The sequence below is a fragment of the Pleurodeles waltl genome, chromosome 3_1, assembly GCF_031143425.1.
Source record: "Pleurodeles waltl isolate 20211129_DDA chromosome 3_1, aPleWal1.hap1.20221129, whole genome shotgun sequence".
NCBI classification, from domain to species: domain Eukaryota; kingdom Metazoa; phylum Chordata; class Amphibia; order Caudata; family Salamandridae; genus Pleurodeles; species Pleurodeles waltl.
The window spans coordinates 299,954,977-299,982,138 of record NC_090440.1 but is presented as its reverse complement, the minus strand read 5'-3'; positions in this window follow the sequence as shown (position 1 = coordinate 299,982,138).

The window sequence follows — 27,162 nt, the reverse complement described above, 5'->3', positions numbered from 1 at the left end:
TACCCAAAGAAGACCATAGGCTAGAATTATTAATAGCTGTGTGTGAGCATTTGCCAATGCTGGTGTGACAGCCACAGTTTCTCCACTACAGAAATGCAACTGGTGGCAGGGTCTGTAGAAGCAGACAAAATAATATGTCCTTAGTTGTGACGTTTTATAAAAAAATGAAAGCTCCACCATTGCCCCCCCACTGCAGACACCCCTCTTAGTTTCAAACAAACAGCTTCAATGCGTGTACTTAGACAACTGTAGTCCCATTAATTTGGATAGTGTGTTTACATTTATTCTACTTGCTTTAGATTCGGCTAGGACACAAGCTGGGGGACTTCTTCTGTCCAAAATAACTACGCACTGGTGGGACCTCTAAAGGGTGTGATTAATCTTGGCTCAGGGTGTGGCCCAGATGGAGGAGCAGGAGGAGGAAGAACTCACCTCTGATCCCTGTTCAGCCTTAGGGTACAGATCCTAGGCCGATTGACCAGTCTCAGGCTACTACACTGTGACTGGCATGCATCCCAGTGTGATTCAGGGCTTAAACCTAAAACACCAGGGGCTCACTTTACCTGTGAAGGTGTCTGGGGGTGATTCATCTGTGTGTATTGAGAGAGTTTTACTGAGCTGATGACATCCAGGCCTCAGACCTGTGATGTTGTCAGCCCAGAAAATAGTAACTGATAGCCCATCAGCTGCAGTGCACACATGAAGAAGGAGTACAGTAGTGGCTTGCCACCTGAAGTGATCAGCACAATACAGTACAGACATCTTTTATTTCATTTTTTCATGATTTATAGAAAACAATAGATCAAAAAAGAAGCCAGTAAAAGCAGTGAGAGCTGAGCCCCAGTGCTCTCCTTTGGGAACTGCCCATGCCAATTGATTGAACACTTAAAAAGGTTGTATGACAGAACCAAGCATGACGGAACCACGCATGCCTTAACAACATAGTCAGAACCACGACAGCATCTTTTCCACACATGCCTTTATAACGAATTTCATTGTAAAAGCATGCTCAGTAAAGATATATCTGGAAACAGTATGTGTGGTTCTGTCATACAATCCCTCCTCTTAACCTGAAAATGTACCACAACACCCCACCTGTCCTGAGGCCCAAAACTATCCCCGCCCCTGATAAGTAAACTACCCAGACACCACCCACCAGCCCTTAGCCCTAAACCCTTCCCCCACCCTTAATATCTAAACTACCCTGACCCCTCCACCTACCCTAAGCCATAAAAAAACTACCAAAAAACCCCCACCCTTGCTTCTGAAAACTAAACTACCCTGAAACCCCCCACCCACCTGATCCCTAAAACCTTCACCCACCCCTAATAACTAAACTACCATGACACCCCCACACACCCTGACCCCTAAAACCTTCCTCCACCCCTAATAACTAAATTACCCCGACCCCCACCCACCCTGAGCCCTAAACAAAAACTACCCGGACCACCCCACCCCTAAAAACTTAACTACCCCGACCCCCCACCCAACCTAAACCCAACCACACTTACCTCACTGCGTCCTCTCCCAATCATTCCTCCTCTCCTCCCACCCTTCCTTAAACCTTCCCTGCCCCTAAAAAATAAACTACCCCACCTCCCACCCTAAGTCCTAAAACAAAATACCCCAACTCCCCTACCCCTAATAAAAAAACTACTCAGTCCCCCAACCACCCTAAGCCCTAAAAATGAAACTTCTTTAAACCCTCCACCCCACCCCTGAAAAAAAATAGGCCAATCCCCTGCCCACCCCAAATCCTTAACCACCCCACCCCTAAAAACTACCACCCAGCCTCACTTACCTCACCACGTCCTCTCCTGATCCACTAGACTGCTCTCTGCCTTTTTCTCTGCCTCAACCATGCGTATGCGTAGTTTGGCACATACATAGTTAAGGCAGAGAAAAGGCAGTCATTGTTCCAGCAAGCGTTGTTACGCTTGTGTGGTAAACGTCCCTTTGTTTACAACACGTTGTTTAAGGCGTTTCCACTTAAAATTCACATAACACCATTTTCTCCCCAATCCATTAAGGCTTGACTAGAGTGTTGGTTTCTACAAAGGTCTTCTTAAGTACAGATTGAAGTATCACAGAATGTGAGAATGTTCACGAATCAAAAATGCACTAAAATAGTGCTTGCAGAGGAATCAGGATTTAAGGTAACACTGCATACAATGCTAATTCAAGAAACAAGGATGCACAAAATTAATTGTATCTCAGGACTCACAAATCATGGAAGCATTGCACAGGGTGCTAGTTCAAGGAGCTCAAGAACCAGGAATCTTCAGGAACAAAGGATTAACAAAAGCTCAGAATGTCTAGAAACAAAGGGTCAGTTAAACAGGAACACTGTTACGATGACCAATTTTGGACTGATGGAAGTTGGGGCTTAAAAGAACTCAATATGATCACAGACCCGAGGTGTGAACAGACTAGCACCTGCCAGTTACAGTTGTGTTGAATTCCTCCCCCAACCCACCCATTCTTGGACTGCAGGGTTGGAGAGCAAAAACAGAAAGGCTTACACAGCACCTGAAATGCATTAGGAATAAAAATGAATGTAATATTAGTGTCCAAGAGGCTGGAACTTAGTTTCTGAATATAGCAGAAGGTCTAGAAGCTTTTTTGAACTCTGGAAAGTCTCAACTGGTGGTAAGCACAACAGTGCAGAGAGCAAATCATGACAAATACACTTGGGCCCAGATTTTCTAACATTTCACGTCATGGTTGAACCACTTTTTTGATGCAGCCTCAACCAAAATATTAGATTCATAAAGCCATGCATGGTTCTATTTGCGTCACCTTGGGTGACTTTGTAATACAAGTAATGAAACACTGCACCTTGCACTTATATTGTGTTCGGTAGGCATTGAATAGGTGGACTATGGGCATGCATCCATCCATGTATTTTTATGCAAGCATAGATTTTCTAAAGGCAGTAAATCTGGGGTTGCGCCAAAATTGCGCAACCTACCTGAAAAAGGCGTTACAAGGATCAATATCTTCGCACCTCCTTGTGTTTTCCTCTTTCCATTTGTGCTGCATTGTAAAATGCACATAGAAAGTAAAATATGGTCTAAGGGTTTTCACACAACCTGGCATAGCAAGTTGCCTTTCTGCGGAGCTTTGAATTAAAGGTTAGTAAATCCAGATCTTAATGTTCAATCCACTTCCAAAACAGTGTAATCACTTACTTTTCTGTTGAATGTTCAAACATGGCTGTTCTGATAGCAAAGGTGTGTGTTTAGCATGCGGTTGGTTCCATCGTGTTAGCTGTTATTACTGGTTTAATTCCTGACAATGAAGACTGACTTTCGTGCAGTAGGTAAGAAGATTAAACAAGAAATAATTCAATACGGCTAAAAAGCAGAGAGGATTTAGAGCGAAATTATTGGACTTACTTCCTTTCCTGCTTCCATTTCCCAGGTAGTGTGCACCGTTGCCAATAAATGCCTGTTTCTGCTTTTAGCAAATAATCAGTGGGCTTCCAAAAAGTCACCTTGCCTACATCCGTGACTTCCTCTGCATTGGCTTTTCACTTGCGCCAATGCATGCAAGCTGCAGGAAAATATGCATGATCATGAAGCAAGCAAAGCATTCTCCGGTAGTGGATGGTGCACATTTCCATTTGCAAATATTGATGATGTATTGTGGCAGCTTCAGAGCAGTGTGGCGATCCTATGGAGCACTGACAGGATCTGTGAATGAGCATGTACCTGTATGCTCCCTTGTTGCGTAGAATTCTCTCCTAAAATGGCTGATCAAAGCATGCTGCTGGATTTTACTCTGCTCAGGTGTACAATTCCACATTCGCCTTTTGTTCTCATAAGCATACTTCACACATATTATATTAAACAATCCACAATGTTGACACTCGTTTTCTGCCATATACCTGAAGTTGTATTTATTGGTCTTCCCCTAGCCATAGCTTTTCCACATGCTACTCAGAAAAGCCACCATTGGTAGTAGAATTTTGGTAAGCCATTCTTCTCCTCCTGTGACCTCTTTGATGGCTTTATCATGAAGAGGGTAAAGGACATTGTACAGCTACTTAACAGTGCAACGGTTTATCCCACTGCAAAAAACCACCAAGTCATGAACTGCTCCTGCCATCGGCATCCAATTACGCGTCCTATAATACCGTTTGTAATATTTCTACAGGGGCGATTCAAAGCATATGTATGTACTTTACATATCTGATTAAAATAGCAGAAATGAATTCAATGCCCCAAAGAACGCAAATACAGCTCATTTGAAACAAATCTGGGGGTATTAGCAGCCGATTAAAAGAAGGACTTTCAGAATCTCTTCAAAATTGAGGAATAACTGTGGAAATCAGTAATTCCGGTACTGTTTCACCTTGTTATTCCAGGGAGTTATCGCAGATCTCATAATTTTGATGGGATCTGTGACTATCTTCACTGTGCTGGGTCTGTATGTATTAGATTTGATGTTTTCTCAGTTCACTCCTGCGAGTGTCCCTTGAATCCGGAAATGCGGAAAAGAAAGTCCATGGAACTCAAGCTAACATAAGGGCTTGTGCAGATCTCAAATACATAGATCACAGAGTACAGGATACATTTGTGAATAGGGATTCTTTTATTTTACCAAACCCTGTCCTCGTATGCCACACTGTTCTTTGTTCATTTTGGAGCACGACATAGGAGAAATGCAATCCCTAGTAGCCCTGCACTGAAACCTGTGACTTGAATTCTAGTTTCAGAATCTGGCTGAACATCTTGTGATTCTGGGAAAAACATTCACCTCTCTGTGCCTAGAAATATAAATATATGAAATGCAGTTATAAATGAGCAACGTAATTTATATGTATAATTCGAAAATGTAAATCTCCCCTTGATAAACACAATGATGCATGTCTCCCAACACTCCTTGTGTAATGATGGACTGTGCTTCATTGCTCCCCAACCAGGCATGCTCTATATAAATGCAAATATATACATCTGAAGTGCAGTTCAATGTTCTTTCAAATGTAGCAGAGTAGCAACATTTTGTTTGAATGTACTTTCAGAAAGAAAGAGAACAATTCTGTTTGCTTTTAAACCGACGATAGGGCTCCAAAGTAATAGGATCAGTGCAATTGAGGGTCGGCTAACTGAATCGTTTTTGTCAGCCTTGATGCATGTGATTGTCCGATGTTGAGGCATTTTCCAAATGAGCCATGCAGGCTGCAAGCAGATGAGAAATCCGTCGCCGTTGGCTAGATCTGCTAATGATGCTGTAGCAGAGGCAGGTGGTGCAAAAAGAATATAACAACTTAGAGGGAAAGGAGGCGCTTAACCAGTTGTATACTGATTCCAATCAATAGGGCATGGCGTCAACTCACCAAAATGCCAGCGGAAGTGACATAACAGCCGTTAAACCTTTACTTTGTCTCATACACACACACGTTTACACATACACACACATTCTCACATAAGCAATCACCCGCAACCATGCATAAAACAAATGTTACTTCAGCTGCCAGATAGTGTCATATTCCAGCGAACTGTTCTTCATTTTTTATTACATTACAGTGAATAGTGGAGCCTCAACCAACGTCCATTAGGACAAGCTGCTCCTGTGTTCCAGGCACTGAATTTAACCACCTCTGAGGCCAGGGGTCGAAAAGGCAGTGCTAGGGGTCGCAAGTGACAAACAAGGGATCGCAACTCTGACTCCCTGGCGACCCCTAAATGACGTCCATGCACTAGAGGCATTTATATTTTAGATCTACAGCACCCTGGTTGTTAGAAATGAAGACGTTTTGATATTGTTTTACGCCCTAGAACGGCAGACGCACGAAGTGTCTAATTAATACAGCTCGTAATTTGTGTCAGGTTAATTTCTTTGATTTACGCTCTAACGCGTTTGCCGGTCCACGAGGACAAGTCAGTGGACAGCAGATGATTTTCTGAGAAGGTGTTCAAAACTGTGGCCGTATCAGCTGACATCTGGGTGACTGAAAGCAATACTTGTGTCATCCTATGGCTCTGAGCACCCTCTGCAAACCGGCATTCAGTTCAATGACAGGATGTCTTTCATTGATTTGCCCTTAAATGCAAAATATTTTCGAATGCATGTAGGCAGTATAGGACGAAACTCAGGGCCTTGCAGCCCCTGCGGCACAGGGGACCCCCAGCCCAGTCCATGGAATCTCTGTAAGATATAGGAGACTCATCACATTCTGCGTGGGCAGTGGGGTCTCATCATTTTGTGTTATGCCACTGGCCGGTACTAGCCTTCAACATTTATCTCATGTTCAAACATGACACATATCAACAACTCAGGTTATAATACTGCAAAACATATCACAGGTCATACATATGGCAACGTGGTGCAGTGCAGCAAGTCATCTTGCAGCACAGAATCACTGAGAAAGGACAGGGAGTCACCGTATTTGAGGCATACAGTGCATTCCTGTCCTTTCCCCCTGTGCTGGTGCACAATGGGTTGCCAAGGACCACCACAAGAACCCTTGCACCACGATGCAAGGGTGCCTGTGTTGCAAGCAGGATTGTTTTTGTGCTGGAAGTGGCACTGTTGGAAAGCGGATTATTGGCAAGGGCAGATAAGTACTTACACTCAGTAATAGGCCACTAACCGCCCCCCCTAGGTTCAGTTAGGTCCCAGCTTAACCCTTGGTAGCTTGGCATTGAGCAGCAAGCCTTAACTTAGGAGATAAAGACCCTCATTACAACCCTGGCGGTCAGTCTTAAAGCGGCGGTAATACCGCCAACAGGCCGGCGGTAAAAAAAGATAGAATCACGACCATGGCGGAAACCGCCAACATAGACAGCCACTTTAACACTCCGACTGCCACGGCGGTAGAAACAAACACTACAGCGGTATCCGCCAACAGACAGGCAGAAGACAAGGTTCCGTCCATTGTATTACAACACGCCTATCCGCCACCTTTTCCGGGGCGGTACCAACGCCATCAAAAGCACGGCGGAAACAGTACTTGGAACGATAACCACTCATCTTTCGACACTTTACAAACAACCAGGACGCCATGGAGCCCGAGTTACAGGTCCTGCCAATGCTGGTCTACCTCCTCTTGTATGAGGAGCAGCAAAGACGCCAGCAACGACCAGTGAGTACTGCACCTAGCACACAGGGGCGGGGGGAAGAGAGTGACACACACACGCAACACGCAACTCCCCCACCCTCACCCACATACCATACACACAAATACATGCAGGAACATTACATATACACCCCGTCACCCTCTGGAAGAACGCAAGGACAAAATGAAATGATTGTAACAAGTGTATTCATTGAAATATCGGATAGGCCAAATTCAAATATCAGTATATACAAATATGTACACCAACAACACAAGTCCGGATATGAATGAAATCATTGTCTGTGGATCAGTGTCCCAAAATGCATGGGCGAAGCCCACACAAGATACCTGACTCGAAACGGAGAGAACACTTCAGGGGCATCAGATGGAGCATAAACAGGCACCTCAGGGGGAGAGGGAGGGGGGCACCTCAGCCAGATGAACGGACGACGCCACTGCTCCACAAGGGGGCTCCATGCCCACTGATTGGTCCTGGGGAGTGCAAAACCACAGTCTCACAAGTCCATCCAGTTAGTGGTTTGCCCACTGCTTTATCCTGGGAAGTGCAAAGCCACAGTCTCACAGGTGGATGTCAGTCTCCACTGGTTCTGGAGGGGGCATTGTGCCCAGAGTGCTTCATCCTGCCAAGGACTGAGGTAGTGGATGTGAATCTCCACTGGTTCTGGAGGGGGCTTTGTGCCCAGAGTGCTTCATCCTGCCAAGGACTGAGGTAGTGGACTTGAATCTCCACTGGTTCTGGAGGAGGCTTTGTGCCCAGAGTGCTTCATCCTGCCAAGGACTGAGGTAGTGGATGTGAATCTCCACTGGTTCTGGAGGGGGCATTGTGCCCAGGGTGCTTCATCCTGCCAAGGACTGAGGTAGTGGATGTGAATTTCCACTGGTTCTGGAGGGGGCATTGTGCCCAGAGTGCTTCACATGCAGTGTGGCAGTCCCATTCCCTCACCTGGGTGTGTGTGCCTCAAGATTGCCTGGGAACAGGTAGCATGATACTCCATGGAGGCAGAGACACACTCCACCCTGCTGCGACTTCGCCTTCCACCTGTAGGTACAAACAGTGCTGGGTGTCGTGCCTCATGTACTCTGTGCAGGGTCCAGGACATCTCCTGCAGCCTCGGACGGCTGGCCACTAAGGATGACAGCCATGTCAGCTGTGGTGGCACTGTCTGAGCACGTCGCGAGGCTGGTGGTGGTGGTTGCGGCGGTGTCTGTGGCGGAGGTGCTGGCGGTGGTGCATGTGTGGTCCCTGTGGAGGGACACAGCAGGATGTCTCCTGCAGCCTCGGATGGCAGCCCACTGGGGATGATGCTGGGGACTGTTGGTGAGGCAGCAGACGTGCAGGTGGCGGTGCAGTTGGCATTGTCCACCGCCGTACAGGTTGATGTTCTGGTTGACAGAAGGGGCGACTCTGGTCCCTCAGCCGGACCCTCTGTGCACTGTCCTGACCTGCTCTTCGCCTTGTGTCCCTTCCCCACCTTTGATGTCACTGCTGGTCCCTTGCCACTGTCCCCTTTTGGCTTGGAGGAGCCCTTGCTTGGTGGTAGGTGCGGCTTCTCTCTCCGACATGTGGGCACCTTCTTCACCTTGGCAGGTGGTGGAATGGCGTGCTCCTTGGTCTTGCTAGGTGGCACACTGTCAGCCTTGATGGGTGCCGCCCGCAATGTGACCGGACTTGCTGAGACCACTGTGCTGGATGATTTGGTGGCTGAGGTGCTGGGCTGGGACCTGGACAGCCTGGCCCTAGGGGAAGGACGGGGGGAGGTGTAGGGAAGAGATCAATGTTAGACAGGAAGAGTTTCTTAGACACACTGGGACGGGAAGATGGAGGGGGTCTGGGAGTGGAGGAAGAGGTAGTGGTTGTAGGAGGTGTACGTCTGCTGAATTTGGGTGAAGGTGCATGGGCCGGAGGCTGTTGTGAGGTGGATGGCTGTTGGGTGGGTGTGTGCCTGCATTTGTGAACTTTGGGAGGATGGCTCACAGACACACTGGGAGAGGACACAGGGGATGTGTGCATGGTAGTGGGGGTGGTGATTGCCCGTGAGCGGTGTGTGGTGATGGGCATGCTGGTGATGGAGGTAGTGGATGAAGATGTAGTGCATGCAGGTGTGAGAGGAGACGAGACTGGGAGGGAGGAGGAGGATGTGGAGGAGGGGGACACACTGGAGGCAGTGGATCTAAGTGTGTCTGCATGGGGATGGTGCTTGTGTGAGTGCCTGTGGGATGTGTGGTGCTTATGTTTGCCATGTCCCCTCTTGTGTATTGATGAGTGTGCATGCTGGTCTGATGGTGTGCTTGGGATAGGCTGAGGTACAGGGGATTGGGTCTGGGTGGAGGAAGTTGGAGGGGGGAGGCTGGACACAGGGACAATGGCTGCCATCACTGCTGAGGCCAGAGCCTGAAATGCTCTCTGTTGGGCCGCCACACCAGAATGAATGCCCTCCAGGTATGCATTTGTTTGCTGAAAATGCCTCTCAACACCCTGGATGGTATTCAAAATGGTTGATTGCCCAACAGTGAGGGATCTCAGGAGGTCAATAGCCTTCTCACTGAGGGCAGCAGGGCTGACTGGGGCAGGGCTTGAGGTGCCTGGGGCGAAGGAGATGCCCACCCTCCTGGGTGAGCGGGCACGGGAAACTCGATGAGGGGCTGCTGGGAGGGCGGTGCTGGTACGGGGGGTGGCAACTGTACCTGTTGATGCGGTGGGCACAGAGGTGCCCGCCAGCACAAGGGAGCTCCCATCAGAGGAGGAGTTGCTGTTGCTGGTGTCTGCTCCTGTCCCCGTCATGGAGCTCCCCTCGCCCTTCGTCCCACTGGTGCCTTCGGACTCCATTACTTCACCATCCAGGGCCATGTGGGATGCAGCTCCCTCCTGCTCCAGTGCCACTGCTCCTCTGGCAGATGATGCTAATGCACACAAGGACAGGGTAACAAAACAAAAAGGGGGGGAAGACAGAGGAGACACATGGTCAATGCCTGCAACACCACTACTGTTGGCGGACACAACACACAGGGAGCAGCCCTATGCACTAAGCCATGCACTAACAGTGCAGGGGAAAATCACATGCCAAAGGGGGACTCAGTCAAACCCATTTCATGCACAGCTGGAACCCATGGGAGCCTGACTAGGTGCAGAGGGCAAATAGCACCTTTGGGGTTGGAGTGAGAATGAGCCTGCAAATCAATGGATCTACCTTTGCGCGTCTGCCCTGGCCTAGGGGAACCCTCAGCCCACCTCCCCCACCCAGCCACCTCGTCAAGCGCGCAGAGTTAGCTGAATGAGAGTGTACTCACCCCCTTGAGGCTGCTTTGAGGCCCTCAAGGGCCCATCCAACTCAGGATATGCCACCGCCAGGATCCGGTACATCAGGGGGGTCATGGTGCAACGGGCACCCCTTCCATGTTGGGAGGCCATCCCCAGCTAGGCCTCCGCCGTCTTCTTGGTCAAGCGGCGCAGGTCCTCCCATCTTTTCCAGCAGTGGGTGCTCCGTCTATGGTAGACCCACAGGGTCTGCACTTCCTTGGCGATGGCACGCCAAATCCCCTTCTTCTGGTGGGCACTGACCTAGAGGAAAAGTGAAGTAAGAATGGATGTTACTCCCCCGTACATTTCTTCTCACACATTGGCCACAAACCTCCCACCCTGGCCCAGAAATACATACACACACCATCCTCACATGCTGGTCTGTCACCACCCCCTTCTCTTCCATCCAAGACACTCCATACAATCATGTGCCATCCACCATGCACGCAGTTTACTCACCTGTTTGTCTGGAGGACTGTGCAGTTGCGTGTAATGGGGGAGGACCCCATCCACCAGTTTCTACAGCTCCTCCACAGTGAAGGCAGGGGTCCTTTCCCCAGACACTGTAGCCATTGTCACTTCCAGATGCAGGTCACAGCAGCACTTGCAGTGTAGGTCCACTCCTGAGGAAGGTCAGGTATCAAGTGAGGGAACAGATAGAAAATGGCAGTCACGTCTGCAGCAGTGCGTACCGTCACCGCCGGCGTACATCGCCATTGGCTCCTGGAACCCATAGGGCCAAATGATAACCAATGCTGAATTGCGCAGCGGTCTTCGACCGCCTACCGCGACGCTGCACAACGCCTGCGCAGTTACCTAATTTCCCCTTGTCCCACCTTAGAGGTCAGGCAGCCGCCATTTCAGGGGGCCACATGGCAGGCCAACTAACTGCGTCACACCTATTTAGGCCAGGAATACGGACAGACAAAGGCACATAGAGAAAATTTAACGATTGTGCTAAACAGCCTTGTGAAACCTATGTGGTCTATGACCCTCTGCTCACTGTTCTCCTCCATATGACACGTCCGCTGGGGCAGATGTTAAGATGGCGTCATCCTCCGGTGTACAGACCCCTGGTGGACCTGTCGACAATGGAAGACAGACACATCATTAGCACTTACAGACTTAATCGTTCAACAATCCAGGAACTGCGTGCCCAGTTGGAGCCAGACCTCATGTCAGCTATCCGCCATCCCACAGGAATCTCCCCTCTAGTGCAGGTCCTGTTGGTGCTCCATTTCCTGGCAAGTGGGTCTATTCAATCAACAGTAGCCATGGCATCAGGGATGTCACAGCCAATGTTCTCTAATGTGTTGTCCAGAGTGTTATCTGCACTGCTGAAACACATGCGCAGCTACATCGTTTTCCCTCGGGTGGAGGATCTGCCCACAGTGAAAGGTGACTTTTATGCCCTGGGACATATCCCCAACATAATTGGTGCCATTGATGGGACACATGTGGCATTTGTACCCCCCCGCAGGAATGAACAGGTGTACAGAAACCGGAAAAGCAATTAATGTGCAGATGGTGTGTTTGGCAGACCAGTACATCTCCCATGTGAATGCCAAGTATCCTGGCTCAGTGCATGACGCTTACATTTTGAAGAATATCAGCATCCCTTCTGTGATGGGGCAACTCGAGAGGCACCGTGTGTGGCTAATAGGTGAGCCCAAGGTCCCCACACAGTTTTATTTGCTGTCTGGGTATGGGAGATTCCCTAATGTTTGGAGGATGTCTAACAGTTGTCCCTCGATATTTGCAGGTGACTGGTTATGCCAACCTGTCATGGGTACTGACCCCAGTGAGGAATCCTAGGACAAGGGCAGAGGAATGCTACAATGAGGCACATGGGCGAACCAGGAGAAGAATGGAGCGCACCTTCGGCCTCCTGAAGGCCAGATTCCGGTGCCTCCATCTGACAGGTGGATCCCTATACTACTCACCGAAGAAGGTGTGCCAGATCATCGTGGTATGCTATATGTTGCACAACCTGGCTTTCCGATGCCTGGTGCCTTTTCTGCAGGAGGATGGGCCTGATGGTGGTCTTGTGGCAGCTGTGGAGCCTGTGGACAGTGAAGAAGAGGAGGCAGAAGAAGAAGATGTTGGCAACCGTAACAACATCATCATGCAATTCTTCCAGTGAGACACAGGTAAGAGGATGGAACTGCTTCCCACATCTCATACTATTTTAGGACCTAGCATAAATCTGCCTTTTTACCTCTGTGTATGGACCCTGACTTGTCACTTTGGCTTTCCATTTCACAGATCTGGGTCCCACTTTGTGCCCTCTGCTATGTTTACTGCTGGCCTGCAACTGTGTAACATTGGTATGTGGACAAGTACATTGACATTGCTATATTTCAGAGAGGTTGCAATTACACATTTATGAAAGCACAGACTGACTCCAGATTGTTTTGTGGTTCAAGGGTGTTTATTTCTGTGCTAATAAGTGGAGGGGGGGTGAAATGGGCTGGGGTGATGGTGGAGGAATGTCCATGGTAGAGACCAGTCTCTTAGTCTCACAGGTGCATTGTCCAATGGAGCATAGGAAGGGGATCAATGGTAGTTTAAGGTGGACAGGGTGACATAGTGGGACAGAAGGGTGACATTCAGGAGGGTCTTATTTCCTGGTGGGCGTCTTGGCAATGTTCTCTGTCTTGTTCCTAGGTCTCAGGGACCATTTTCGGGGTGGTTCTCCTTCTGCAGGTGGTGGGGTGCTGCAGGCCTGTTGGTCCTGTGGCGGTGCCTCCTGTCCACTAGCACCGGCGGAGGTGGAGGGCTGTTCATCACCCAGGCTAGTGTCAGGGGCCTGTGTGTGTGCCACTGTGTCCCTCATAGTGTTGACAAGGCCTGCAATGGTGACCAGGGTGCTGTTAATGGACTTCAAGCCCTCCCTGATCCCAAGGTAGTGTTCCTCCTGCAGGCGCTGAGTCTCCTGAAACTTGGCCAGTACCATGCCCATGGTCTCCTGGGAATGGTGATATGCTCCCATGATGTTGGAGAGTGCCTCGTGGAGTGTTGGTTCCCTTGGCCTGTTCTCCCCCTGTCGCACAGCAGTCCTCCCAGCTTCCCTGTTATCCTATGCCTCTGTCCCCTGGACCGTGTGCCCACTGCCACTGACCACAGGTCCCTGATTTTCTTGGGTTGGTGGGTTTGCCTGGGTTCTCTGTAGTGGTGGACACACTGCTGATTGATGTGTCCTGGGGACAGAGGGATGGGCCCGCTGGGTGGGTGCTGTGCTGGTGTTTCCTGAGGGGGGAGGCTCTGTGGTCGCTTGTGACAGTGGCAGGGGATCCGACTGTCCAGAGGTCCCTGATGGGCCGGGCTGGTCATCTTGATCCAGGCGTGCAGAGCTGCTGTCATCACTGTGGGCCTCTTCTGTGGGAGGACTGGATATGTCTGGCACCTCCTGTCCGGTGACGTTGGGTATGGGCCCTGTTGGGGTGTAAATGCATTGTTTTAGTATATGTGTGTGCCATCTTGTGCATTGGGTGAGGTATCCTCTACTTTTTTCAAGGCTCAGTGCTCCTCCTACAATTGTGTTTGCCCTTTTGTGATAGTTGGTTTGGGGCCTGTGTGGGTATCTGTACTGGACATGCTTTGGTGCTGGTGGTCCATGCATAGGTGTTGCATGCAGGGCCTTGGTATTGATATGTGTGGGATGTGATAGTGGGACATATGTGAGATGTTGGAGTGATGGGGGTCAGGGTGAGGGTGGGGTTATTTGATGGCATGCAGGTAGGGTTGGTTGATTTGGAAAATAAGATATGACTTACCAGAGTCCAGTTCTCCTGCTACTCCTGCCAGGCCTTCAGGATGCAGTATTGCCAAGACTTGCTCATCCCATGTTGTTAGTTGTGGGGGAGGAGGTAGGGGTCCACCGCCAGTTCTCTGTACAGCAATCTGGTGTCTGGATACCACTGAACGCACCTTCCCCCGTAGGTCGTTCCACTTCTTCCTGATGTCATCCCGTGTTCTTGGATGCTGTCCCACTGCGTTGACCCTGTCAACAATTCTCTGCCATAGCTCCATCTTCCTAGCAATGGAGGTGTGCTGCACCTGCGATCCGAAAAAGCTGTGGCTCTACCCGGATGATTTCCTCCACCATGACCCTGAGCTCCTCCTCTGAAAACCTGGGGTGTCTTTGATGTGCCATGATGTTGTGTGGGTGATGTGTGAGGTGCTGTTTATTGTGCTGTGTGATGTGTTGTGTTAATGTGTGTTGTTTGAGGTGTGTGGATGTTGTATGAGTGATGGTGTTGTGTGTCTGTGGATGCTGGTGTTGTGTTTGCTATTCTCTCTCTCACAGCTTTTACAAAAAATGACGTTGTAAGGGTTTGTGGGTAATGTGGGTAGGTGTTTTATAGTGTTGTGAGTGTGTGGGTGTGGTGTGTGTATGTGTATAAGGTGTGTGTATTTTGAATTGTTCACTGTGGGTGTGTTTTGTAAATGTGTGTGTATTTTGAGCGCAGCGGTTTGTACCACCAATGGATTACCGCGGTTGTAACACCGCTGTGTTGATTCGTGGGTCGTGATAGTGTGGGCGTATTCTTGTTGGCTTGACGGTGGAGGTTTTGGTATCGCCAGTTTATCACTGACCTTTGGTGTGGCCGACTTGTGGGGGTGTCTGTATTGTGGCGGATTCCGAGATGTGGCTCGTAATACCTGTAGCGGAATTCCGCCACCGCAACGGTATGTTGGCGGTCTTCAGCATGGCGGAAAGCGGGGGTTACCGCCAGGGTTGTAATTAGGGCCAAAGTGTGTAAAGCATTCAAGTATCACTAAACAGTAATAAAATAAAGCACAGGAAGGGTTTAAAAAATCTCTGAGGCAGATCTAAAAGGCAATAAGCAATTTGATTAATGTACCATGGAGGTTTTTGGAAATGAAAATGTGGCCTTGCATCATGGCTTCTTTTTTTTAATTTTATGCGGCCTCACACTGCTCTTTTTTCAAGGCTCAGTGCTCCTCCATTGAGGCACCTGACATGTGCTGCGCTCTTGGCCACGTGTTGAGCCCAACCTTTTGTGTCCCACCAGCTCCTGTAGTTGACTCAGCTGTCAAAGCTGCAGCCAGCATCCTTCTTCCCCATTATTTTTTTGGTGGGTGCTGGGTGCCTCAAATTCACCACAAGGCACGTGCAAAGGGAGTGGGAGGAGGACATCTAGCACATTTCCCAGAAGATTGGCAATTCCCTAGGCTGCTCAACAGAAAAGCACAGCAGTGTTCATCATGATCTGTAGTTTTGTTGACTCCCAGGAAGATGGTGATCAGTGGAGATACCTTCAGTACAAGTAAGAGGGAAAGTTATAGGTGCCTTATGCCATCTTCTTTTGCTTTTAGTCTGCCATGTCTGTAGTACAAATTGTAGTACAAAATGCCTGCTGTAAAAACACTAGTGGTGCAATCAACAGCAGATCCAATTTTGGATGTTCATGTTAGTCTTGTGCACTTGTGATGGGGTTTTGATGAGAATGGTGTGGAGCATGGCATAATGGTGTAACATTAAGAATTTTACATAACGAGCATAATGTGACATTCATGGACCTATGCAAGTTTGATGGCTTTATTTAGGTTTCACCCGGGCCTAATGCACATGCATAGACTCAGACCTCAGATGTCATATGGGGCCCTTTTCCTTCAGCATCCCTTAAATGCCCATCCCGCTACTATTCCTCAAATGGTGTATGGGGGTGACAGTGTCACTGGTCCTGGTTAAGTGAATCCACAAAGCCCCATCCAGGCTGACCCCAGGGTGCTCCAGCACCACAGACAGGAGTAGAGTTGTTAGGGTGATCTTTCCCCAGACTATTTGCCTTCTCCACTATTTTTGTGCTGAATTAGTTTTTGGTTGGCTTTAGGACTCCGTGCACTTCACCAATGCTAACCAGTGCTCCTGCAGAGCACTTTGGGACATTCAAACTAATTATTTGAATTGGTCTATTGAAATACCTCTCTCAGTACCTGAAACTATGCCTCTTACTCCCATAGCTGCCTGGCTCCTCCCTTCTAAAACTTCAAAGGAGAGCCCTTCTTGTGGTTGGTTCCAGGGGTCTGACAGTCCTTCTTTTTTCTACTTAGGATGCACCCCCCCAGGTTTGATGCAAGGTAAAAGGTTCATCAGCACATTCCAGCTCTGCTCCCTACCTTGCCTTTACCAGACCCAGGCCTACTCCTGATGAATGGCCTTTATGAATGGGGAATGATTTTGATCAGCTAAGTCATTAACTTGGACCAGGAGGAATGAAAAACTGGAAATTTAATTAGGGAGTTGTTTCAAAGAGTAATGGAAAACTTAAAGTCTCAGAAAGAATGTAGATATGATGGAACCAATATCATATTTATGTGTCTGGTATGTCTTTAGCCAAGATTAGTCCCTCACACTAATCCCTAGTCCTTTCATAGAACTTTGGTGCAGATTTCCCTGAGAATTTATAATACATTTAGCAGGGAGTAAGTTTAGAAAAGCAATTCAAAATTACTCTATCGATGACCACTCACATAATACGGCCTACCCGAGGTCAGCACCGATCCTTGAAGGGACCCTTCCGTGTGTTCCTGAGTGCATGCACATCAAATCTGTGGGCCCTGTTTTAAAAGGCAGACATTAGTGACTAGCACTTTCACCAGCTTTACCTTGAGTGAGACTCAGAGAGACTCACTCATAGTGTAAACACTGAATAGTGTGAAGGCAAAAAAATCCCAGCGATTTAAATGGGCAGAGACCCAGATTCCTACAGGGTCCTCTGTAGCAAAGGGTAAAACTACAAGCAAATATAGAACTGGGTGTAGATGTACACTTTTGCAAGTGCAGCACAATTATATTCTTATACTATTTGCTATTTCACTCAATCCAGAGGTTACAACAAGAGCATGAGCCTTCCATTGGTAAATGAGTAGAATTTAAAAAAACGATAATAATGTACAAATGATACTTAACTATTGCCAATGCTTTCCTTGCTATTGAAGTCAAAAGCTAATCTGATATGGTGAGCTTTTGCACTCTTGCAAGTTGATGATTCTGCCTTGAAAGGAAGACCTATTTATTATGCATGGGGGGCACCTTTGGTCTCGTTGCAATTTTTGCAAAGTTTCTTTTGGAGAAGAATAGCATTGATTCTATGCTTTCTTGTCCCACACCTAGATAGGTTTCTACATCAGTATGAATAAATTAGAAAATAAAGCACTGATATAAACTGCTGCACCATAGCATTTTTATTTCTGGACATCTCTAACAGCATTGGGCCATATTTGCTGGTCTTATCTTTAAGCAAACTCCAATTATAAGGGTAACATAACAGTCTGATAGCAATATTGGTATATGTACCACAGCACATTTGGGAAAGTTATCAAACCCTCTTACTTCAAAAACCTTGATACCCATTAAGTTAGGTGTCACAGAAGGGTGGGTTCTTACATCAATATAGTTTAACACCTCTGTCCAATTTGGAATTTTTTATTCAGCAGACACCCATCTTTTATCTGGGTCTAGGCCCTAGCATGATGCATGCTCTCCATAGTGTAAATCATTATTGGCTGTGTACCAGGAAAATATTCTGAAAATGTTTTATGGATGGAGATCTTTTACTTGAAGAGGAAATGCTAAAAAACATTAACTGATAAAAGTTAGATCAGATTAATACCAGGTTCTCTACTTTATAAATAACCTGTTGCATGAACTTGAGGCCAACCGTAGTTCATACTATATTTTGTTTAGTGTACTAGCAGTGCTCCTACAGATCAAGCTAAGGATAAATTTAACTCTACAGTTTTAATTCCTATACATTCAGAGAAAGTAGTACAATTTTGAATTTTGCTTTTAGTTAATATATACTTTATTACTCTTATATTATATATATTTCTAAGCAGTTATGGACCCCTAAGTAAGAGTTGCAGACCCTCAGGGGTCTGCCAAACTCAGGTAAAAAAACACCTTTTATAAATGAAGGGTTTTTGCTACAAACTGTGATTCAGACCTACCAAACAAAGACAAATGTTTTCCTGGTTACTGGACCTCATGCTGGTTGTTAATATTTTATTTTTTTAATGACAAACTCAGAGGACCTGTTATGTGGAGACTGTTAGGTCACATAAATACATTGATGAATGATTAGAACTGCCTGTTCTGACAAAAGACTTGATCACTACTCGTGCTTGGTTTTATTGTGTACCTGCACAATAAAGTAACCTTTTATCCATACCTGCATGGATATCTGGGAGAGCTTACACAATGTTATTTTTGTCAGGGATTGAAACTATATCACACTTATGTATCAAATAGCTAATTTATTTACAGTTTGAACTAGCATTAATCAACCTGCTAACTCATATACTAGACTCATAGAATCAGATTCTTTCACACAAAATACCACTGAGTGACAAATTGCACTATTGCATTGGGCAAAGGGGAAGAAAACAGTGCAGTACCAAACTGTCAGTCACCTGCTGAAAATATCATAGGTGCCACTTGTGTAAATCAGGCTGTTCTGTAATGTTGTGCTAACATTACTTGTACTGTAGTGTAGTAAATCTGAACCCAAATGTAGTTTGTATTAGAAATCGGGTCCCTACTTGGCCGAGATTTGCACTCTCTCCAAATAGGGACCACAATCCTAGTCAGGGCAAGCAAGATACACACTAATGTTTATCTGTGCTCACCCTCTGGTAGCTTGGCACAGAGCAGTCAGGCTAAACTCAAGAGGCAATGTGTAAAGTATTTGTGCACACACACACAGTAGCACAGTGAAAACACCACAAAAGGACTCCACACCAGTTAAAAAAATAGCCAATATTTATCTGAGTCAAACAAGACCAACTTGACAAAAATCCAACATACAAGACTCAAGTTATGAATTTTCAAAGATTAAATCAAAATGCGGTGCTTAGAAGCCAGTAGCTTGACCTGTAACTATCTGGTCATGCTGGACAGGTTAAATTCAAAAGTGCAGTCCAACCATGATTTAGTGCGGACCGGGTACAGGGGTCACACACACCTGCTGACAGTACTTTAGTTGCATTGATGCTCGCTGATGATGCTTTGATCCAGAGGGGATGTGTCACACTTGCAGGCAATGTGTCATTTCCTGATTAGGCAATGTCATTGATGCATCAAGGTCCAGAATCAATGAGTACTGGTTCTGATGCATCAGTGCTGCATTGTCCAAGCTGGGGCTGCATTGTAAGTCGGGATCGTTGCGTTGCACAGTCGGTGAGCGATGTCTGTGGCTTCAGGCAGGCAGGGGCAAAGTGGGGTTTTTGCTTCAGGATTTGTTGGTTCCAAGTGACACAGTGGTGTTGTTGCATCATTTCTTGTGTGACAGCACCATACTTAACTCCAAGGGCCCAGGACTGGATTTGGTACCACCTGGCAGAGCAAGACTCTCAGCTGAGGTGTCCAGGTGCTGATATCGAGATACAGATGAAGCCTTTGATGTCCCTGAGACCTCATGAAACAGGAGGCAAGCTCAGTCATGCCCTGGGAAAAACTTTAGGTTACAGGATGTAGAGGGTTAAATCTAGTCCTGTCATTCTCAGGCAAGACGTACCAGGCAGCAAGCCAACACAGTAGAGCAAACAGCAAAATGGCAGTCCCTCCTGACAATGCCATGGTCCTTCTTCCTGGTAGAATGACTAAAGTAAGAAAATGGCAACTTTCTAAAAGTGACATTTTCAGACCGCAACTCAAAAACAACTTTACCAAATGATGTGTTTTCAAATTGTGAGTCCAGAGACACCAAACTCCATTTTCCTGTATATGCCCAATTGAAAATTGCAATTAAAAGATGTTTTAAGGCAATCCCCATACTAGGCTATGGTAGAGATAGTGAAAAACGAATTTAGGAGCTTTTTACTACCTAGACATGTTAAACTTTAAAGTACATGTCCAAATTTTTAAATACGCTGCATCCTGCCCTTGAGGCCAACCAGGGCCTAACTTAGTGGTGTCTGTAATAAAAGGAAGGTTTGGGCCTGGCAAGTGCGTACACTTGCCAGGTCAAACTGGCAGATTGAACTGCACGCAGAGGCTCTGCAATGGCAGGCCTGAGACATGTTTGAAAGGCTATAATAGTGGGTGGCACAACTAGTGCTGCAAACCCACTAGTAACAACTGGCTTACAGGCCCTTGGTACACATAGGGCACTTTACTAGGGACTTACTAGTAAATCAAGTATGCCAATCATGCAAAGACAATGTTACCATGTTTTAGACACAGTGCACATGCACTTTAGCTCTTGTCAACAGTGAAAAAGTACAGACTGCAGAGTCCCAAAAGGCAGCAAAAATAGGGTCAGAAAAAGAGGTGGAGGAAAGTAAAAAGTCTGGGGATGACCATGCAGAAAGGGCTAGTTCCAGCAGTTTGGTAATGTTGAGCAGAAACCCTACAGGTATAGTTCACTATCTGTGTGACTGAACCTACGCATTTACAAGTTCTTGAATTTTCCAGGGTTCTGCTCTTCCTCAATATGGCACCATAGGTGCATGGACTCATGATCATTTTGAATATTGACTTTGGAGACTTTGGTTGAAACTGTGCACTGTATTTTGTTTGATTGCAATTTCCTAGCAGAAAAGGAGTTCATATATTGTCTGCTCTCCATACTATAGGCTAATGAATTGAATCCTGGAATGTTATAATCTATTGCATTTATTATTGTAATTTTTTTTTTCTCTTTAATGAAAGTTTACAACATTGATTTTAGCCTCAAATGTACGTAAAGGTACTACTACAACTACTACTACAACTTCCAATAATAATATTAATTAAAAAAAAAAAAAAATGCCTTTTTATTAGTAGTACTATTAGTACTTGTATCAGTATTAGTGTAATGTACTGAAATATTCGAAATTCTGTTCTTTCCAAGGACGTACATAAACAGTAATCCTCAGCCAGTCGGTAAAAAATACACACTTTTTTGTCCTGGTGCATGTGTGTTACACTCTTTTTTTAATATGCCAATTTTGAATAATAATTTTTAGTGACAAATAATAATTTTTATAATATATAGGGGGTCATTACAACATTGGCGGTAAAAGCCACTTACTGCTGTGCAGAAGACCGCCAATACACTGCAGCGGAATTCCGCCACAGCTATTATGACCCACATCTCGGAATCTGCCGAAATTCAGACACCCACACAAGTCCGCCAAACCAAAGGTCAGTGATAAACTGGCAAAAACAAAACCTCCATCGTCACACCAACAGAAACACGCCCATGCTATCACGACCCACGAATCCATGCGGCGGTCTTTCAACCGCGGTATTCCATTGGCGGTACACACCGCCGCGCTCAAAATACACACACATCTCCAAAACACTGCCACATTGGACAATTCCAAATACACACACCTAATACACATACAAACACCACTCCCACACAATCAATACAATATAAAACACACACCCACATCACCCACAAACCCCCACGACAAAAAATTATAGACGAAGGCAAAAGAGAGACCACAGCATAGACAACCCCACCACACAGAGGCACACGACACCATCACCCACACAGCATCCACGCACAAAACACCCCACACCACTACACATCACCACACTCATCACCACATACACCACCCCACACATCACCTACACCACCCCATGGCACACCAAAGACACCCCAGGTTTTCGGAGGAGGAGCTCAGGGTCATGGTGGAGGAAATCGTACGGGTAGAGCCACAGCTATTTGGATCACAGGTGCAGCACACCTCCATAGCTAGGAAGATGGAGCTATAGCAAAGAATCGTGGACAGGGTCAACGCAGTGGGACAGCACCCAAGAAATCAGGAGGACATCAGGAAGAGGTGGAACGACCTACAGGGGAAGGTGCGTTCCGTGGTCTCCAGGCACAACATCGCGGTTCAGCGGACTGGTGGCGGACCACCACCTTCTCCCCCACAACCAACAACATGGGAGGAGCAGGTCTTGGCCATTATGCATCCTGAGGGCCTCGGAGGAGTCGGTGGAGGAATGGACACTGGTAAGTCAAATCTTAACTATCATATCCCCCACCCTACCTGCATGCTATCACACACCCCCACCCTCACCCCCTCCCCTATTACTCCAACTCCTCACTGATGTACTAATAACACAAACCACCCATCCCAACACCAAGCCCTGCATGACACAACAAAGCATGGTCACCCCTCACTAAAGCATGGCCACTGCACATACCCATAACACCCCCTAACCATCATCACACAAGCCCCCACACAGGAATGCTAGCACTGGGGTACACGCTCACCCACCCATTGCACACCATGACACACACAGATGCAATAATCATGCTTTTACACCCCTGCAGGACCACTACCCAACGTCACCAGACAGGAGGGTCCAGACATCTCTACCCCACCCACAGAAGAGACCCATAGTGATGACAGCAGCTCTGGCCAACTGGATCCAGATGACCAGCCCAGACCATCGTGGGCCTCGGGACAGTCGGTTCCCCTCGCACAGGCACAGCCCAACACTGACTTTCCACCCTCTGGAAACACCAGTACAGCACCCACCCAGCGGGCCCATACCTCCGTCCCCAGGACACGTAAATCAGCTGTGTGTCCACCACTACAGGGAACCCAGGATAACCCACCACCCCAACAACAACAGGTACCTGGGGGCAGTGGCAGTGGGCACATGGTCCAGGGGATGGACGCCCAGGAACACAGGGGAACTGGGAGGGCTGCGACAGGGGGCGGACAGGCCAAGGGAACCCACTCTCCACGAGGCCCTATCCTCCATCAGGGGAGCATACGAGCACTCCCAGGAGACGATGGCTACGGTACTGGCCAAGTTTCAGGAGACCCAGCGCCTGCAGGAGGAACAGTATTTGGGGTTCAGGGAGGAACTCAGAACCATCAGCTCTGCCCTGGGCACCATCGTAGGGGTGTTGAAGGACATACAGAACACCATGAGGGACATCATGGCACTCCAAGGGGCCCCTGGCACTAGCGTGGACGATGAACTGCCCACCACCTCCGCCGGGGCTAGTGGACAGGACGCCCCGCCACAGGACCACCACACCAGCACCCCACCCCCCGCAGATGGAGAACCACCCCGCAAGTTGTCCCTGAGATCCAGGAACAGGACAGAGCACGATGGCAAGACCCCCGCCAAGAAATGAGACCACCCTGATCGTCATCCCACTGTCCCACTTTGTAACCCTGTCCATATTGGAACTGCCCCAGCTCCACTTCCTATGTCCATATGGGCAATGCACCTGTGAGACTAATAGACTGGACTCTGCCATGGACATTCCTCCACCATCACCCATCACCATTTTACCACCCCTCCAATAATTAGCACTTCAATAAACACCCTTGAAGCACAAAACAATCTGGAGTCAGTCTGTGATTTTGAAAATGTGTATTAGCTATGACAGTGACAAAATGCGTTTTCAAATGTAATGTCAACATACCTATGTCACACATCACAAGTCCATGAAGGATGCAAGCAGATGACACACGTTGGTAACCACACCTGTAAAACCGTAATGGAAATGTACAACTCAGTTACCAAATACTGCTTGAAATTGACAGACAGGATAAAGGTAGAAGTGTGAAAGTACTTGTAGTAGTCAAGAAAGTGTTCTCACCTGTGTCACTGGAAATATTGCTGTATGACTGAGTCCCTGTTGTCAATGTCTTCTTCCTCTGCTTCCTCCTCATCACTGTCCCCAGGCTCCACAGCTGCCACAACACCGTCATCTGGACCATCCTCCTGCAGAAAAGGCACCTGGCGTCGCAAAGCAAGATTGTGAAGCATACAGCAGGCGATGAAGATCTGGCACACCTTCCTTGGTGAGTAGAATAGGGAACCACCTGTCATATGGAGGCACCTGAACCTGGCCTTCAGGAGGCCGAAGGTGCGTTCGATCACCCTCCTAGTCCGCCCATTGGCCTCATTGTAGCGTTCCTCTGCCCTTGTCCTCGGATTCCTCACTGGGGACATTAGCCATGACAGATTGGGGTAACCAGAGTCCCCTAATAGCCACACCCGGTGCCTCTGGAGTTGACCCATCACATAAGGGATGGTGCTATTCCGCAGGATGTAGGCGTCATGCACAGAGCCAGGGAACATAGCATTTACCTGGGAGATGTACTGGTCTGCCAAACATACCATCTGTACATTCATGGAATGATAACTCTTCCGGTTCCTGTACACATGTTCACTCCTGTGGGGGGGGACCAGAGCTACATGGGCCCCATCAATGGCACCTATGATGTTAAGGATATGTCCAAGGGCATAGAAGTGTCTGACCTGTTTTAGGTCCTGAGCTCGCCCCCCACGTTCGCAGCACCAACCTGCTGTCTCCTGCCTCTGACCCCCACCCACGCTGCTGCTAGCGTGTTCGAGGCTTCACTTGACCCGTGTGCCGCTTTTCCGCCGTCCTGTAAGTGTTTTTCTATTTTCAGCGCCTTGCCTCTTGCGCTTCTGCCCCCGCCGTGCCCCTTCTGATTGTGCCAATTTTCGCCGCCCTGTAGTGCCTTTTTACTGTTTTTCAAGTGCTTCGCCTCCTGCGCTTCTGCCCCCGTTGTGCCCCTCTGATTGCTGTTTCCCCGATTGTATACTGTGCCATTAGTGTATTTCTCTGATTGTTTTCATATTGTGACTGTATTTTGCTAGACTTTTTGTGCCTTCGTGTTTTCGCCCCTTGTGCGCTCCCCCTTGCTCTCCGCTCCCTGCCGCTGCCTCCCTGCGGCCCCGTCCCTCTCGCGCCACCCATTCGCCGCTCCCTCCCACCTCCCGCCTCCCAGCTGCTCCTCCCTCCCCCTCCCTTCTTAATGGCTGACGCTGCACGTCGCGAGTGAGCGACCTCTGACCTGTTTTAGGTCCTGAGCTCGCCTCCCACGTCCGCAGCACCAACCTGCTGTCTCCTGCCTCTGACCCCTGCCCACGCTGCTGCTAGCGTGTTCGAGGCTTCACTTGACCCGTGTGCCGTTTTTTCGCCGTCCTGTAAGTGTTTTTCTATTTTCAGCGCCTTGCCTCTTGCGCTTCTGCCCCCGCCATGCCCCTTCTGATTGTGACACTTTTCGCCGCCCTGTAGTGCCTTTTTACTGTTTTTCAAGCGCCTCGTCTCCTGTGCTTCTGCCCCCGTTGTGCCCCTCTGATTGCTGTTTCCCCGATTGTATACTGTGCCATTAGTGTATTTCTCTGATTGTTTTCATATTGTGACTGTATTTTGCTAGACTTTTTGTGCCTTCGTGTTTTTGCCCCTTGTGCGCTCCCCCTTGCTCTCCGCTCCCTGCCGCTGCCTCCCTGCGGCCCCGCCCCCCTCGCGCCCCCATTCGCCGCTCCCTCCCGCTTCCCACCTCCCAGCTGCACCTCCCTCCCCCCTCCCTTCTTAATGGCTGGCACTGCGCGTCGCGAGTGAGCGACCTCTGACCTGTTTTAAGTCCTGAGCTCGCCCCCCACGTCCGCAGCACCAACCTGCTGTCTCCTGCCTCTGACCCCCGCCCACGCTGCTGCTAGCGTGTTCGAGGCTTCACTTGACCCGTGTGCCGTTTTTCCGCCATCCTGTAAGTGTTTTTCTATTTTCAGCACCTTGCCTCTTGCGCTTCTGCCCCTTCTGCCCCCGTTGTGCCCCTCTGATTGCTGTTTCCCCGATTGTATGCTGTGCCATTAGTGTATTTCTCTGATTGTTTTCATATTGTGACTGTATTTTGCTCGACTTTTTGTGCCTTCGTGTTTTCGCCCCTTGTGCGCTTCCCCTTGCTCTCCGCTCCCTGCCACTGCCTCCCTGCGGCCCCGCCCCCCTCGCGCCCCCATTCGCCGCTCCCTCCCGCCTCCCGCCTCCCAGCTGCTCCTCCCTCCCCCCTCCCTTCTTAATGGCGCGCCAGAGGCAAGCCCGTCTGTGCCCGTCCGCGCCTGGACCGCGCCCAGCGCCACCCCCCCCTGGTCCTCACGTCCCCCGCAACTCCTGCCTCCGATACTCGGCCCACGAACTCCTCGCCCTCAACCCTGGCCCCTCCACAGATTGCTTCCTGGCCACCCCGAAGCACACCAAAGGACCTTTTTCCTGCCGCACCTGCAACTTCTCCTGCAACAGAACAACGAAGCCAGCAACAACCAACACAAACCACCTGCACTGCATCCTCCTCAACACACGCTCCGCACGAAAACACGCCATCGAGCTCTGGGACTTGCTCGACACCACCGCCCCAGACGTGGCCTTCCTGACCGAAACCTGGTGGAACGACTCTTCGGCCCCTGACATCGCCATCGCCATACCTGACGGATACAAGATCACCAGAAGAGATCGCACCAACGGAATCGGCGGAGGGATAGCCATCGCCCACAAATCTACCCTCAAGATCCACACCCACACGGACGACACCCTCAAGACAGCCGAACACCTCCACTTCCAGATTCACACGGACCCCAACACTACCCTCAGAGGAACCCTCATATACCGCCCTCCAGGACCAAGAGCCCCCTTCAGCGACACCGTCTCCGACCTCGCAAGCACCCACGCCCTCGCCTCTCCAGACTACATCCTCCTGGGAGATCTAAACTTCCACCTGGAAAACAACAACGATGCCAACACTGCATCACTGACCACCAACCTCCTCAACCTCGGACACTGTCAACTGGTCAACACCCCCACCCACATCGCCGGACACACGCTTGACCCACTCTTCACCTCAAGCAACCACATCTCTTTCAGCCACACCTCCGAACTCCACTGGACCGACCATCACTGCGTCCACTTCACCTTCAAGAAAAACACCAAACTCCACCGCATCCCTCTACTGCCTCACCGCCGCTGGGGAAAAGTCACCG